Consider the following 17,214-nt stretch of genomic DNA (forward strand, 5'->3'; position numbering starts at 1 on the left):
AGGTTTTGTGTGTTCATATGTAATGTACAGAGAAGGGTGGTGGGGTACCATCATCTTCCCATCAGATGTCAAAGCAAGCTCTACTTTGCAATTGTAGTCATCTGGAAGAGAAGAGTATTGGATTGGAAGTAAATATTTCAAGGTAGTTCTCTCTGATAGCACCCATTTTACTGCAGGTACTATGATGATGTAGCAAGATGCCTATCAGGTGGTACCCAAAGAAGATGTTTTGAAGAGAAACTCCTTTTGAATTCTGTTTCTAACTCAAATCAACTCAAGGTGAGGGTCAAGGGAATGAGGGAGTGGGGAGAAGGGCACAATGTTAGGGTGTATGAAGCACCTCTTTGGGGTGGGACACAATTTTAAGAGGGACTCTACCTAACAAATGCAAACATTGCGACCTAATTCTTTGTACCCTCAAATTAACCTGAAACGATAATAAAAAAAATAAAGTGAATTTAAAAAATGAAATCTGTTTCTAGGCACACCAATTTTCATTCTTGCTTAACATTTCCTCACCGTGAGCCCACTATCTTGTCTCCACATTTTTTGTAGAGATTTGGAATTGTTTTTACTCAGTTGTAATCATGGACTAGTTTGTAGTCTGTTTTTTTTTTACTTAATGTTAGTTATAAACTCTTTCTATACTGCTACACGTTCTTTGTAATTATCATTTTAATGATTTATAATATTCTATTAGATGTCATATTTTATGTTCTCCTGCAGAGGGACATTTAAGATGAAGAAGGGAACTGATGTTAGTTCATCATGAGAATGGTACCAGGCGCTGCCCACCCAAGCTGTGTACAGGCATTATCTTATTTGACTCTGAAAATCCTGCCATGCCCCAAGTGCTGCTCTAAAGTCTTGGGAACACATCACAAAATTAAAGAGACAAAATGGAGCTTAGGTTGTAGCGGGGCATAGAATACACAATAAAGAATGTACATAATATATAAGAAAAGTATTATGTTTAAAGGTGTCAGGTAATAGAGAATATCAGGGCATGATAAGGAGAATAAGGGGGTAGAGGGAGTTTCCATTTTAAATAGAGTAGTTGGAGTAGGGCGCCAGTCCCATATGCTGGAGGTGGCGGGTTCAAACCCAGCCCCGGCCAAAAAAAAACACAAAAAAAATAAATAAATAAATAGAGTACTTGGAGTAGGTCATATTGAGAAGTTAACATTTAGGCAAAGACATGGAAGAGATGAGAGTACTCATGAACATGGACAAATGAACAAATTAAATGACTTTTATGGTACATTTGAACTATGCCATTAGGAAATAGGCATAAAGGCTAAGATCCCGTTTGGGAAGATAAATGCCAAGGAGAGATAAGATCAAAGTTTAAAAGATCATCCAAAGTACAAATGGGGTGAACAATGTGGGACTCATCCCACAGCGATAGCATTGGTTGCCCCAAAATAAAGCTGCTGCTTTGCACAGCAGGTGGTAAACATGTGAGACTTACTCCCCAAAAGATGGCATAGGCTGAAAGCATGGGACAGTTTTCAATAAACCCCTGGATGCCAGTCCTGGGGTATGTAATTGAAAGAAGTTGAGGATATTCGGAGGTTATGCCCCAACCTTTGGTGTGATTCAGGGTGAAAGTTTAGTCTATATAGAGACATACATCTTGTGCCATGTTGGGACATAGAATCATAGTAGGCTGGGCCCTGCCGAGTAGCTCAGATGTCTCCGGACTCCATCTGTCTCATAACTTCTACTTCACACTTTTGGTGTTTGTTAAATAAAATGGAAACTTAACAGACAGAATTATTATATTTGTGGACTCAGCACCCGTAGCTCAAGTGGTTAGGGTGCCTGCCACATGCACCGAGGCTGGTGGGTTCGAACCCAACCCGGGCCTGCTAAACAACAACAACAAATAGCCAGGCCTTGTGGTGGGTGCCTGAAGTCCCAGCTACTTGGGAGGCTGAGGCAAACTTAAGGCAAGAGTTTGAAGTTGCTGTGAGTTGTGACGCCACAGCACTCTACCCAGGGCGACATAGTGAGACTCTGTCTCAAAAAAAAAAACTAAAAGAATTATTATATTTGTGGATTTCTTAAAAATAGAAGAATTATATAAGATAAACTTCTTCAAGTATATAATCACACTTTCTTCCCCTTGACCTGCTTAATAAATAATTTCCCCAGCCTGAGAAACAGCAAGACCCCATGTCTACTAAAAAATAGGAAAACCAGCCAGGTGTCATGGTGGGTGCCTGTAGTCCCAGCTACTCAGGAGACTGAGGCAAGAGGATCACTTGAGCCCACGAGTTTGAGGTTGCTGTGAGATATGAATGATGTCATTCAACCGCAGAGTGAGATTCAGTCTCTAAATAAATAAATAAATAAATAATTTCCGACTTAAATGGTATTTGCTTTTCATAGAATGTTTCAGCCATAAATATGTAAGCATAATTTCAATGAAACAAAACTGAAATATGTGAAGTGGCTTAATATTTAAAGGATTTCTATGAAATAAAAGCTCAGTTTTGAAGTAAATGCCTCTTTGCAAATTTGTTGTGCACATGTGGATTGGATTTTTTTACAATGCTTGAAGAACTAGATATCAATTTGTTTTTTGTTTTTTTTTGAGACAGAGTCTCACTTTGTCACCCTTAGTAGAGTACTATGACGTCACAGCTCACAGCAACCTCCAACTCTTGGGCAAAAGAGATCCTCTTGCCTCAGCTTCCCAAGTAGCTGGGACTACAGGTATCCACCACAACACCCAATAAAAAAAAAAAAATTTTTATTGTTTAGGATTCATTGAGGGTACAAATAATTAGGTTACACTTATTGCCTTTGTTAGGTAAATTCCCTCTGATTATTGTGTCCCACCACGTGTGGATTGGATTTTTGTTTATTGAGTTGTCTTAGAGTAGAACACAGTGATAAGGCACAACAGTTTTTGTTTGTTTGTTTGTTTGTTTGAGACAGAGCCTCAAGCTGTCAACCTTGGTAGAGTGCCTTGGCATCATGGCTCACAGCAACCTCGAACTCCTGGACTCAAGTGATTCTCCTGCCTCTGCCTCCCAAGTAGCTGGGACTACGGGCACCCACCACAACACCCGGCTATTTTTTGGTTGCAGCTGTCATTGTTGTTTGGCGGCCCGGGCTGTATTTGAACCCGCCAGCTCAGGTGTATGTGGCTGGCACCTTAGCCACTTGAGCCACAGGCACCAAGCTGGCACTACGGTTTTTAAAAACATATTTACGCTTTCTATGGACTGATGGAAATGTTCTCCAAAACAGCAAAGTTTTGGCTTGTAAGTATTATATTCTGTCACTTCTATTAGTAATATAGACACAGAAGCTCAGAGGTACACAGAATAGCCCTCGAAGGATACACAAAGAATTGGTAATGCTAGTGTCTGTCTTCACAAAGGGAAGCAAGGGACTGAAAGACCAAGTAGGAGACATTTTTTCACTGTATACCCTTTTAGATGTTTTGACTTTTATACCAAGAGTATATATTATTTGGTCAAAAAATAAAATAATTGTTGGGCGTTGCCTGTGGCTCAAAGGAGTGGGGCGCCGGCCCCATATGCTGGAGGTGGTGGGTTCAAACCCAGCCCCAGCCAAAAACTGCAAAAAAAAATAATAATAATAATAAATAAATAAATAAATAAATAAAATAAAATAATTTTTAACATAGCATTTTTAAAAAGGATTGCTGTTTCAATTCAATCATATAGTCACCAAATTGACTTTGAAATAAATAATTAGTGTTTAGGACTAGTGTTAGGACACATGGACAAGGTCTGGAAAAGTACTGAGTCCAGGATGATGTCTTCCTTCTAAGTTCTCCTTTTAAATGTAGACCAGTATTTAAGTTGTTTAAACTGAAAATTTTTTAAGACTTTCTTGAGAGATAGCTTATATATCTGACATTGTCCGACAGGGACCTCTGCTCTGATTTTATCAAGTCCACCATATCTAACCTTCAAGATTGTCTTTTATTTATTTTATTTTTTTTTTGTAGAGACAGAGTCTCACTTTATTGCCCTCGGTAGAGTGCCGTGGTGTTACAGCTCACAGCAACCTCCAGCTCTTGGGCTTACGGGATTCTCTTGCCTCAGCCTCCCAAGCAGCTGGGACCACAGGCGCCCGCCACAACGCCTGGCTATTTTTTGTTGCAGTTTGGCTGGGACCGGGTTTGAACCCGCCACCCTTGGTATATGGGGTCGGCGCCCTACTCACTGAGCCACAGGCACTGCCCTGTCATAATTTTATGTTTTAAAAATAGCAGCTTCTGAAACACAAATACTTCAATAATTCATACAAGACAAAATATAAAGAGTATACCAATTTATGGGACCTATCCCACCTTAATAGTCAAAGAAATTCAAACTGAAACAAATATCTTATTCAATTAGCAATTTGTTTAAAAGTTACCCCTGGGGGCAGCGCCTGTGGCTCAAAGGAATAGGGCACCCATATACCGGAGGTGGGGGCTTCAAACCCAGCCCTGGCCAAAAAACTGCAAAAAAAAAAAGTTACCACTATGAGAGAAGACAATCTGATGAAACTTGTATATATTTTACATCACTGACTAAAATATAAATCAGCCTAGCTTTTTGTGAAGTTTTATGTCAATTCACACAGCCATTTAAAATATCAATGTCTTTTGTCCTGGTAATCCCACTGCTGGGAATTTGTCCCAAGGAAATTTTTTCAAAGAAGAGAAAAAGCTGGGCAGTGCCTGTGGCTCAGTAAGAAGGGCGCCAGCCCCATATGCCGAGGGTGGCGGGTTCAGACCCAGCCCCGGCCAAACTGCAACAGAAAAGTAGCCGGGCGTTGTGGCGGGTGCCTGTAGTCCCAGCTGCTCGGGAGGCTGAGGCAAGAGAATCGCGGAAGCCCAAGAGTTAGAGGTTGCTGTGAGCCGTGTGACGCCCCGGCACTCTACCCGAGGGCGGTACAGTGAGACTCTGTCTCTAAAAAAAAAAAAAGAAGAGAAAAAGCTCTATATGGAAAGATCATTGCAGCAATGTCCGTCTGTTTTAGTCAGATTGGGCTGCTGTAACAAAATACCATAAATTGGGTGGCTTAAACAAGCATTTATTTTTCACACTTCTGGCCGTTGGAAGTCTAAGGTTAGGGTGCCATAGGCCCAGGTTCTGAGGAAGGTCCTCTTTGGGATTTCATAGTGTTAACTTCTTATTGTATCCTCACATGGCAGAGGGAGCCAGGTAGGTCTCTGGCCTCTTCTTGTAAGGTCATAATCCCGCTCGTAAGGGCTCCACTCTCATGACCTAATTACTTCCTCAAAGTCCCACCTCCAAACACTATCGTTTCAGGATTACCATTCCAAGATATACATTCTGGAGGGACACAAACACTCAGTCCATTGCACCGTCAAAGTGAGAAAGTGATGTTGGTCTTGGAGTCAGGTGTCCAGATCTGAGGAGTTGGCTCCAAGATCTGCTGCTTTGGATTTGCGTGGTCTTAACTTTAGAGAACTGATCTTCCTGAGCCTATGCCTGCCAGGATGGAAGGAGGGAAGTCAGGTGCAAACCACTGTGGGACCAGATTTTGAGGGTCTTAACTGCTAAGCCAGGGACTTCAGGCTTTAAGCAGTCAGCAAGAAAAACATTATAAGTATCTGATCAGAGCTGTGCATCAGAAAGATTAAGCCAGCAGTGGCGTGTATGATGAATGGAACAGGAGAGAATGCAGAGGTGGGGAGGCCATTTAGGAGGCTTCTGCAGTAGTGTACACAAGAGGTAATGACTAATTAAATGAAACAGCCCAAATTGTATGAGTACCTTATGGGTAATGAGCCATTATCAAATATCTCCAGCCTTCCCATAGTATCTGTTTTAAAGTCTGCACTGAGCAGAAATATTACAGAATAACACCTTATATTTCTAAAGCCCTTTACAGTTCAAAAAGTGCTTTCATGTGTGTTGTCTCATTTGTTCTTCAAGGTGTTTACAAGTGGGTTTTTATGAAGGAGTTTTTCTAGGTATTGAAATCGGGCCTATGGGTTTATAATTTTCAGGGCCCACCCTTCTCTCCACCTCCACTCAGCTTCCTTTTGTTCAGTCTTCAGGCACTTCATGGTTCTTTATTCCATTTCACTACCAGAAAATAGTAATAATAATGATGCAGGCTGAACAACATACCAGGCGCCTTGGTTAAGTTCCTCCGAAGGCAGGTAAGTCATCAGGTAAGTGTGCTGGATTTGAGTGCATGTAGTTTATTTAATCATTCGTTCGTCTTTCTCTGATCACAGTGGAGTGTCACATGTTTCACCATATGCTGTCCCTACAGTGCTCTGCACACACAAGTGAGAGCCCATGAGGAGGCCGAGCCTTCCCTCCATGTGTGCCAGAATGGAAGGAGAAATTAGATTAGGAAAGTCCTGTGGGACCAGATCATAAAAGGTCTTGACTGCTAAGCCAAGGACTCCAGGCTTTATGCAGTCAGCAAGAGAAACATTACAGCTTTTTTGATCAGAGCTGTGCATCAGGAAGATTAACTCAGCAGTGGCAACCTCCAGCTTCAGCCCTTCCCCCATCCTAGGGAGGGGCATCTCCCTCTGGGGGCCCCAAAAGGGAACCCAAGTTGCATAGACACAATCCAGGAGCTGCGGGACTAGTGATCACCCAAGAGGCCTGCGGCCTGGGTCTCTGCTGTGACTGAGGCTTCCTAACTCGGGGCTTCTCTGGCTTCCAGAGACATTAATGAGCAGGGCTGAGTGGTAATTAAGACTGTGCTCAGTTCCACATCACGCAGCACAGCTGCAGCTGCCAGGAGGAAAGGGCAGGAGAGAAGGCAGGAAGGATGTCCTTGGCCCTCTCCTCCCACTCTGAGCCCGCCTGCTCTTCAAGCTCTCTCTGGCGCAGCAAGGGGGGCTTGGTGAAGCCACTGGATGAGGGAACAGCTACAGGGGTTGGCTGCCCCGGGCTGGAGAATGAGGGTTCAGGCACCAGCCAGGTGTTGCTCTTCCATCCCCCATCCCAGGTGAGGTACCAGGGTTTTCTCAGAGGGGAGGAGTCCCCTGTCTTGCAACTAGCCTGGCTCTATAGAACCTGCAGCAGGAGGGTGCTCTGACCTGGCAAGGAGGGCATATGTGACACATTATACCCCCGACTCATTGTCATGCAGGTATGCCTGTTGTCTCTGGGAAGTCTGGGACCTTCTCCAGTTCCCATCTCAGACCAAAAAGCCTCTCGGTGAAGGCCAACAGCAATAACAGATACTTAATGAGCAGCTCCAAGCCAGGCTGTGGAGGCCCACAGGTCAATATGACCCAGTCCATTCCACAGAGCAACTCCCAGGAGACGCAGATGTGAAAGAAGAGACACAACTGTTACAGTATGATAAGAAAAAAGTTCTGTGGGGCCACAGAATCACCTAGGGTGATTGAGGAAAGCTTCACTTGTACAGTAGCATTTGAACTGAGCCAGAAAAGATGCTTTTGGCAAAGGGCATAGAGTGAGCAGAGGAAGAAGACACGAAATAGTGGTGGCCTGTCCTAGCCCAGTGAACATCCAGGAGACATGGCAGGCCTGCCCCTGAGCATGCGTGGAGAGAGAAGGGATGGATTCTAATGAAGCACTAGGGGTCACAGCCTGCCAGGATCAATTGTCCAGGTTACACCACTGCAGGTGTGAGGCAGATGTTCTGTGACTTTATCAGAATCCTTGGGCAACTTTTCCAGCCCCAGATGCTGAGCTGGAGGGGATCAGAGATGAGCTGAGAAACTGACAGAAAAGGCAGAGCTGGAGGGAAGAGGTTTAGGCAGAAGTAAAAAGGAAGGGGCTTAGCACTAGGCTGTAGTCCACTCCTGAGTCCCACGCAGTAAACGGTACAGCACATGTGTCCTGAGGGCTAGGTGGGGAGCCTGACCCTACGTGTGGGTGTCAGAGCACTGATAGCTGCCTTGTCCTCTGCCCACTGCTCCGGAGGGCACAGGTACATGAAGGTTTCCAGAACACAGGGAAGAGGCAGGAGGGGTTCACTGATAGTTCTGTAGGGGCAGAACTAAGGAGTGAGGATGCCCAGCTCCCTCGGCATAACACATATCAGTAACCTATGAATTGGAGAAAGATTAGTCTCAAAAATCCTCACTGTTCAGTAATACTGTGACCATTTTAAATATATATAAACGACACTCATTCCAACTTTCCTTTTTGTAGCGTGCCATTATAACTAGGATCACAGAGTGTGCTGACCCCTGTCTTGCCAGTGTCCTCTTTTCCTGAGCAGCACGAAGGGGATGCTCCCATGTAGCAAAAACCCTGCAATACTGCTAGGCACAATGGCTCATGCCTGTAATCCCAGCACTCTGGGAGGCCAAGGCAGGTGGATTGCCTGAGCTCAGGAGTTCAAGACCAACCTGAGCAACAGCAAGACCCCGTCTCTAAAAATAGCTGGGCATTGTGGTGGACACCTGTAGTCCCAAAAACTAGGGAGGCTGAGGCAAGAGGATTGCTTGAGCCCAGAGAGTTTGAGATTGTGTGAGCTACGATGCCACAGCACTCTACTGAGGGCAACTGAGACTCCTCACAAAAAAAAGTCTGTAATGCTGATGTGTCAGGTCACCCACACCTTGACTAGTGAGCGACCCTTCATGTCATGTCTTTCCTGAATGTAGATCTCCAATAAACAGAAGACCTTATTTTTCTTTTTTTTTCTTTTTTTTTATTGTTGGGGATTCATTGAGGGTACAATAAGCCAGGTTACACTGATTGCAATTGTTAGGTAAAGTCCCTCTTGCAATCATGTCTTGCCCCCATAAAGTGTGACACACACCAAGGCCCCACCCTCCTCCCTCCGTCCCTCTTTCTGTTTCTCCCCCATAACCTTAATTGTCATTAATTGTCCTCATATCAAAATTGAGTACATAGGATTCATGCTTCTCCATTCTTGTGATGCTTTACTAAGAATAATGTCTTCCACTTCCATCCAGGTTAATACGAAGGATGTAAAGTCTCCATTTTTTTTAATGGCTGAATAGTATTCCATGGTATACATATATCACAGCTTGTTAATCCATTCCTGGGTTGGTGGGCATTTAGGCTGTTTCCACATTTTGGCAATTGTAAATTGAGCTGCAATAAAGAAGACCTTATTTTTCATCGTGAATCTGTGATCTTATTTTCCATAGCAGTGTGCCTCAGAAAAATTGAGATCTCTTGCATGGCCATGATTTGAAAGTCTGGAAATGGGATTCACAGGTGAGCTGTGTTCACCACAGAGCTAAGCTGAGGCTGCCCTGAACCCCTCACCCTTCCCTAAAGGGGTCACAGGGCACCTGTGGCATCTCTGGCTGTTGCCTGAATGTATGTCCCAGTAGAAGAGAGAGAAGCAATGGAGAGAAATGGAATCTCCTTACCAGTGGATCCAAGTCCTCTTCACACTTGGGCAACAAGTAATCGGACTTCCCTTCCTGAACCCTTGCCAGAGAGGGGGCCCTGGAGCCCAGGCCCGTCTCTGTCCCCTCAGCTAGTAGCATGGGAAGCAACAGTGGAAGAATTTTCAGACCTGGCAGAAGCAGAGGGAGGACTGAGATGCTTTTCACTTTGAGTGTTTTCCTTTGGACTTTTGCATTTATAATATTTCTATTTTTAAAAGAATCATTTGGTTCATTTTATTTTAGCATATTTTCCTTAGAGCAATAAAGGCTTTTATAATATGGAAAAAGTGACATTTGATCCGAAGGAGTCCAGGGGAGCTCTGAGTGTGGGGAGCTGACCTTTAATAACCTCCCCTCAAAGCTGCTGGTTGGAGAAGCACGAGCTGAGCCCGGGGTGGGGATGGGGGGGCTGACGTCTAGTGCTCTCCACAGGTCAGTTCACAATGCCAGTCTGCGGGGGACCACCCTGGGAACGTGTGTACGTGTGTGCAGACCTGTGCTCCTGTCCTTGTTCCATGGTTTCTCTAGGTGGCTGCAGCTAACGCCCTGTCTCTCTTCTTCACTCTTGCCAACTGTACCAGTTCTCAGTTTCTCCCTCTCTCCTTCAGCCCAGCCCACAAGCCCTGAGGGCTGGGCCAGAGGGAAGCAGTTGTGGCTATTTTCCCCACCTCCCGCTCAAACCTGACACCCATGGAAAGGTCAGGCCCACGTGGTTTTACGCATCCCCCCCCCACCCCAGCCCCACCGCCTGGCCCGCCCTGGCTGTTGCCATGACAACTGCTTGGCTGGAAATGTCTTTAGCCACCTCCTCAGCACATTGGGTGGCTGTCCCAGGCTTCATTCGCAGAAAAGCCACTCCCAGGGTTTTGGAGTTACAGGACCTCTGGGAATACAGAGAGACAGACACCCAGAAAATCTGACAAAGTTAGAGGTGTGTACCCTTGCAGAGCCAAAGAACAGGCATACTGAGGGCTGCCACCAGGAACACAAAGATGCTGGAAAGTGAGGTGGGGACAGAGCCTTGGCCACGGAGGACTGAGGGATGAATAAAGCAAAACAGAGGCTGGAATAGAAATAAGAGACAAAGGGAGGCACCAAGACGCCAGACTGAGAGTAAGGAACAGGGCCAGCGAGGCAGGAACCAGAGAGGTGTGAGAGAAGTCAGCTCTCCACTGCCCCTGCTTCCATTCCAGAACACTTCCCTGTGCAGTTAAGTTGCTGTTTTTCTCATCCTCTCTGAGGTCCCAGGTGGGGTCTGAGTTGATTTGTTGCCCAGATTCTTTCTGTGGATGGTGACATTTGCCACCTTAAGGAGGGGGTCTTGCCCTAAACTTACACACACACACACATACACTCCTCCTGTCCTAGAAGGCTCTTGATTCCATTTTACTCCAAATTCATCATAAATATATACTCTCGGCTTCACCTCTCCCAGGAGTTAAATGAGCAAGAGAACACTGAACAGGGATGATTTAAAAAAAAAAAAAAAAAAAGCAAAATTTAGGGAGTAGTGAGTGTGCACATCAGAGATGACAAAGCTCCTGGAGGTAATTAACATGGAGGAGAGAAGAAACAGGCTGGACAGTGAGTACCAGAGAGGAATGTGGGGGTAAGAGGCTAAGAGGGGAGGGAGGAAGCACAAGATGGATTCAGATCTCTGACCAAGGCAACCAGAGGAGACCTATCAGGACTGCTGGGCCCGTTTGATCAGTCTTCAGGGCCTGGCCAGGAACCCTGCCTCCAACATTTGTGCCATTATTTCTCATCTTTCAAGCGTCTTCAAGGCTTTGAGTGAGGTTTCTCAGGGTCTTTGAATTCTTAGTCCTTCTTTAGCATGTTCTTTTTAGAAAATAATTCAGCTATCAGCAGATGAAACTGGGGTCCATCCAGTCTTTGACCTATCCTGACTTTGACCATATGTAGAAGGGACAGTACAATCAGTGTCTCTAATGTCAACATGTTGCAGGTGGTCGTGGTTATAAAGTTGAAGAGGTGCCAGGCTGGAGTGCCCACAACCCTAGTGCCCTCAGGCCAGAGGGCCTGATGAGGAAGCTGGGCTCAGAAGGGATACTTGAGCCCGAGACAACTGTGAGCAGACATTGGGCTGAACTAGCCAACCTGGGAGAACCACTCCCCACACTAGGCCACAGAGGCTGGAATGTGAAAAATCAAAGGTCCTATACTGCCCTGGAAGATGGACCTTGGACTGGGTAGACAAGGGATGAGGCCAGTTCTGGCCCACCTCTGTGAGCACTCGGAGCTATGGTGGACAATTCTTGTGTACTCACAGAGCTTTCCACCTCTCTGCTTCTCTGCCTGAGTTTTTTTTTTTTTTTTTTTTGCAGTTTTCGGCTGGGGCTGGGATTGAACCTGCCACCTCTGGTATATGGGGCTGGTGCCCGACTCCTTTGAGCCACAGGTGCTGCCCTGCCTGAGATTTTTTCAGACCCTGCAGAGCAGCCTTGACGTGGCAGGGGCTTAACAATTCCAAGGAGCAAACCTTCACCAATGAGGAATGGGCATCAGTGGATTATATCCAACATGAGTTTTCCCCCATTACTCAGTGGGAAAACTCTATGGCTCCTCAGAGTGATCCCAGGGACCAAGCCCTAACGGCGCACAGTGGACCTACTCAACACAGGACACTGTCACATTCCTCCTTGCTCCCTCACTCCTGCTTACCCTCTAAAATAAACTGCCTATGTCCAGCCTTTTATCTCATGGCTGTGTTCAGAGACAAGAGACAAAATAGCACAAGAGCTTCCTTTAGGTGATCTTCCCAGCCCAAGAGTCTGTCTCACAGGGCTGGGCTAAGATAAGTGTTAGAGGGCTCTGCCTCTGACTGCTGGTTGGTAGGTGATCATGTGTTTGTGGGAAGGAGTTATCAGCTAGGGAGGGGAGGCAGGGGAAAGGAGAACTCACCGGCTTTTCCTTCCAGACGCAGGAGGCCAGGGCTGACTTCACTAGCAGCAAGCCCCCAGAGGTGTCCAGTGGACCACCACAGACTTTCATAACCGGAAGGGATCTTAGGGGTGACCTGATCCAACTTTCTATTCAACACGGGAATCCCCTTTATAACCTGACATCTACCTAAACATCTCTAGTGACAGGGAGCTCATTATCTTATTTTTTTAGAGACAGAGTCACTTTGTTACCCTCGGTAGAGTGCCATAGCATCACAGCTCACAGCAACCTCCAGTTCTTGGACTTAGGTGATTCTCTTGCCTCAGCATCCAGCTATTTTTTTGTTGCAGTTTTGGCCAGAGCCGGGTTTGAACCTGCCACCCTCAGTATATGGGGCTGGTTCATTATTGAACAGCTATTAGAAAGTTCTCCTTACACTAAAAGGTAATTGGTCTCCCTGAAACTTCTCCTCACTAGTCCTAGTTTCTCCTTATACTTTGGTGTCTCGGCTTTCTACCCAAGACTCCTCCAAATATTTAAAAACCAACTGGGTCTCTATTACACTTTCCCTTTTCCAGGCAAAACAATCTACTTGTCCTTCCTTCAAATGATGCAATCTTCTGAACCTCCTTACCCTGGATCTCTCCTCCAAGGAACATTGCCATTTGTCAATATTCCCCTTACAGTGTAGGACCCAGATGATGCTTTCAGGGTGGGATTACCAGACCAGAGTGTATTTTTACATTACTATGGCCCCAAGTATATTACCACCATTGATTCCTAGAATTTTATCTTCTTTTAGCAGCTACATAACACCACTGATTCAATTGAACTGTTAAGACACTGAACATCTGTTGTTTTGGGTTCTCAGTGACCTTTTTCCCTTTCTTCAGGTAACAACAACCTTCCTCCACTTTCCATTTTTACATGGTTCTGGTGGGATTGTTAACCACATTATCGTGTACCCCTAGCCATGGGTCTTACTCCAGCCATGGTCATTAGTCCAGCAGTGAACATGTTTATAAATAAATAAATTTATTTACCTTTTTTTTTTTGAGACAGAGTCCCACTTTGTTGCCCTGGGTAGAGTGCGTGGCATCATAGCTCACAGCAACCTCAAACTCCTGGACTTGAGCAATCCTCTTGCCTCAGCCTCCCAAGTAGCTGGGACTACAGGCACTCACCACTATACCTTGATAGTTTTTCTGTTTTTAGTAGAGATGGGGTTCTCGCCCTTGCTCAGGCTGGTCTCTGGACTCCTGAGGTCAAGCAATCCACCCACCTTGGCCTCCCAGAGTGCTAGGATTATAGGTGTGAGCCACTGCGCCCAGGCTTCCCTGGGATTTATTATATGAAGTTAGAAACTGCTATCTTTCCTCCAGAGTTACTCAGCTGGAATGATGTAAGCCCTGAGCTCTCTGTGCTATACCAATATACAGAGAAGAGTCAAGAATAGAAGGAAAAAGAGGCTGAAGGAGTCCTTGGGTTCTGCTGCACTTGAGGCCAACTCCATTTCTGTCCTCAATCAATGTCCCTTTATGGCTTAGCCTAGACTGTCTGACTTCTGTCACTAGAACAAATTATTACATAATTCTACTTTGTTCTCTACTTGTGTACTTAATTTCTGACCCTACATGAAAGATCTCAAATTTATCCATATTAGGTTTCATACTTCATCCTATCACTCCTATCTATAGAAAAATTTTAGAATAGGGATTCTGTTATTCAATTAGCAATCTCTCTCATTTTTGATAAAGATGACTTCTCTGCACCCATCCAAATCATTGTAAAAATGTTAGCTGAAAAGAAAAAAAAAAAAAACAGCAGCATGTCAAGTTTATCAATAAACGAGTTTAACCTTTGAAATGATTGTTCAGACACCTGAGTCTACTTTTATCCAACCTACACTCTCCATCCTGTCTCCCTTGCTCAGGCACCGTGTCAAAGACCATGCTGCACCTTGGCATGCTGAACTAATAGTTGATAATCTCATCCAAAAAAGGACATCAAATTGAAGAATCAAAATTGGTCAGGCGGTACCTGTGGCTCAAAGGAGGTTGGCGCTAGCTTTATATACTGGAGGTGGTGGGTTCAAACCTGGCCCCGGCCAAAAACTGCAAAAAAAAAATAATTGGTCCTAGAGATTATCTACTTTTTCTTTTTTTTCTGAGACAAAGTCTCATTTTGTTGCCCTCAGTAGAGCGCCATGGCATAGCTCACAGCAACCTCAAATTCCTGGGCTCAAGTGATCCCTTTGCCTCAGTTTTTCATTTTTTCATTTTCACACTTGCTCAAGCTGGTCTCAAACTCCTGAGCTTAAGTGATCCACCCACCTCAGCCTCCCAGAGTGCTAGGATAACAGGTGTGAGCCAACTTGCCCAGCCTAAATCTAAACTTATGAAACAAATTTTGCAGTTTTTGGCCGAGGCTGGGTTTGAACCCACCACCTCCAGCGTATGGGGCCGGTGCCCTATTTCTTTGAGCCACAGGCGCCGCCCCTTGAAACAAATTTTGGATTCAGTCCAAATGCTGCACTCAAGGATCCAGAAGGTCATTTGTGGACCCCAAGGGGCCAGTACATTGAGGATTCAGGAAAGTCTAGGGGCGGGAGGGTGGGGGAATCAAGGAGCAGGGGCTCACTGTTGCTCCACTTGGCCTGTAGGAGGCAGTGTGGAATAGCAACAGGGCTGTATCCACAGCCACACTGGGGAGAGAGCTAGACCTGGCTCTCTAGCACTGTCACTTGCTCACCACATAGTACTACCTTGTGTGAGCTCCTGCAGATCCCAAGATGGCACTCAGATGCCACGTTTCCTTCCACCCTATTACCAATTCCCAGTGGTTCTTCTAGCAAATGCTCCTCATATCCACTTCTCTCTCGCTTCATTGCCAAACTTCAATCACATAACCACCATCTCTTCAACATTTCTTCTGCTCTGTTCTCTCTTCACCTTTTGAGACTGGAATTACATGTATTGCGGCTTTTTTTTATTGTCCCACAGCTCCTGGGAACTTGGTTTTGCTTTGTTTTCTTTTTACCCCACTCCGTTTTCAGTTCAGATGATTTTTATTGATCTATCTTCAGGTTCACCGGTTCTTTCTTTAGCTATTCCTAGCTACCAAACAGCTTGTTGAAACAGTTCATCTCTGATAGCATGTTTGTCTTTTATTTTTTATTTCTTTTAGAGACAAAAATCTCACTCTGTCTCCTGGGGAGGTGGGGGAGTGGTGCAGGGGAGCAATTATAGCTCACTGTGACCTCCAACTCCAGGCTAAAGCAATCTCCCACCTCAGCTTTCCTGAGAAGTGCTGGGGGACTACAGGTGCATATCACCACGCCCTGCTAATTTTTTACTTTTTTGTACAGATAGAGGGTAGGGGAGGGGGCTATCTAGTTATATAGCCCAGGCTAGTCTTGAATGCATGGCCTCAAGCAAACCACCCACCTGGGCCTCCCAAAATACTGGGATTATGAGTCACACCCCCCAGCTTCAATCTTAAGCAAGTCCTATTCCTGAGCTACAAGAGTGGGGCTTTCTCAGTTTCTGCTCCTTTTCGCCCCATGGTAGCCAAACTCTGCATTATATCTGTGGTTTGTTTGGGGTGAGCCAGAGTTTCTTGCCCTCTCCCCAAACAGGGCAGACCTTTGCTTGAATCTTCAGCCTGAGGTAGTTTCCTGCTTTTGCCCCTGAGGTAGAGAGATTCTGCTTCTGTTCTAGAAGCGGTGGATCTTTGGCCTCAGGAAGGGCAAGAAAGTTTTATCCTTCATCAGAGACAGATGAGTTTTGCATTTATTCCTCCCCCACAGCAAGAATTTATTGTCCCTGCCCCAGAGGTCTGAAGCTTTCGCTTAAAGGAGAAGATTGTGGAAGAGTTGAGGCTTTTTGCCTTCCACCAGCAGCCACCTAATCAATTCCTGCATGCCTGTGTCGCCAAGGAGGAAAGCTCCCTCTGTCTCCTGCCCTGTTCCCACTTTTTCTCATGAGCCCTACGGGAAGCCTGCAGGGAGAAAAGGTTGTCTTTGAGTGCAAACTCCCTTGTGTCTGGAATAGTGCTCAGCAATTCTAAACTGACACACTAGCCTACATATAACCTTTAAAATTTTGTTAACATTTTTCTTGGTTTCTTCTTACCGGATGGTAATAAGGGTCACATCTTTACCAAAGTTGAAACAGTTCTTATGTTGCTATCTCTCCGTGGAAGGGCTTTACTTACTTGCCTTGTGAAGGGCTTTCTGAAGGGCTCAAGTAAAGTTACAATTTTGTATGTTATCTGGCCTTTTCACACTGTTATCGTGAAGGGACATTTTCTTGCATCATTCTACATCTTAAGTGGAAAAAGTCCTCGTTATCATCATTTCTCTATTTTGTTTTTGTGGTTTTATAACTTTTATTTGATGTATCTAACAGTCACCAGTTCTCATCCATGTTGACTGTAGACTTTTAAAAGTGGTAACCGGTACATAGGTAACCAAAGTACAGAGCTTGTTTGGTGTATCTTCATCCTCATTACATTTTCTGGACAACCCACAGGGATATGGTATGGGACATTCCTTTTGCCTTTGGCCCAGACAGCTTTGTTGAGCCTGGTATCAATGTGCAAATCTGGAGTCCCCATCTCTTTCATGAAAAATTTCCGGATCTTGTTGAGTGCCCAGGGGCACGCTTCTTGAAGCCCACTCCATGGATGCACTTGTGAATGTTGATGGTGTATTCTCAAGTCACCATCTCGTTGATGGCAGAATGGCCCTTCTTCTTACCACCCTTCTTTGCAGAAACCTTTCTGTCCGGCCTAAGATGGAAAGCTTTCTTAGACAACTGGAACTATCTCACAGCTGGTCCCCTCCATACTGTAGCAGGCATAAGTATTAAAACTGGGCTCAACGCCCATTGCACAGTGGTTACAGCGCCAGCCACATACACCCAGGCTGGGGGTTT

The sequence above is a fragment of the Nycticebus coucang genome, chromosome 6, assembly GCF_027406575.1.
Source record: "Nycticebus coucang isolate mNycCou1 chromosome 6, mNycCou1.pri, whole genome shotgun sequence".
NCBI lineage: Eukaryota > Metazoa > Chordata > Mammalia > Primates > Lorisidae > Nycticebus > Nycticebus coucang.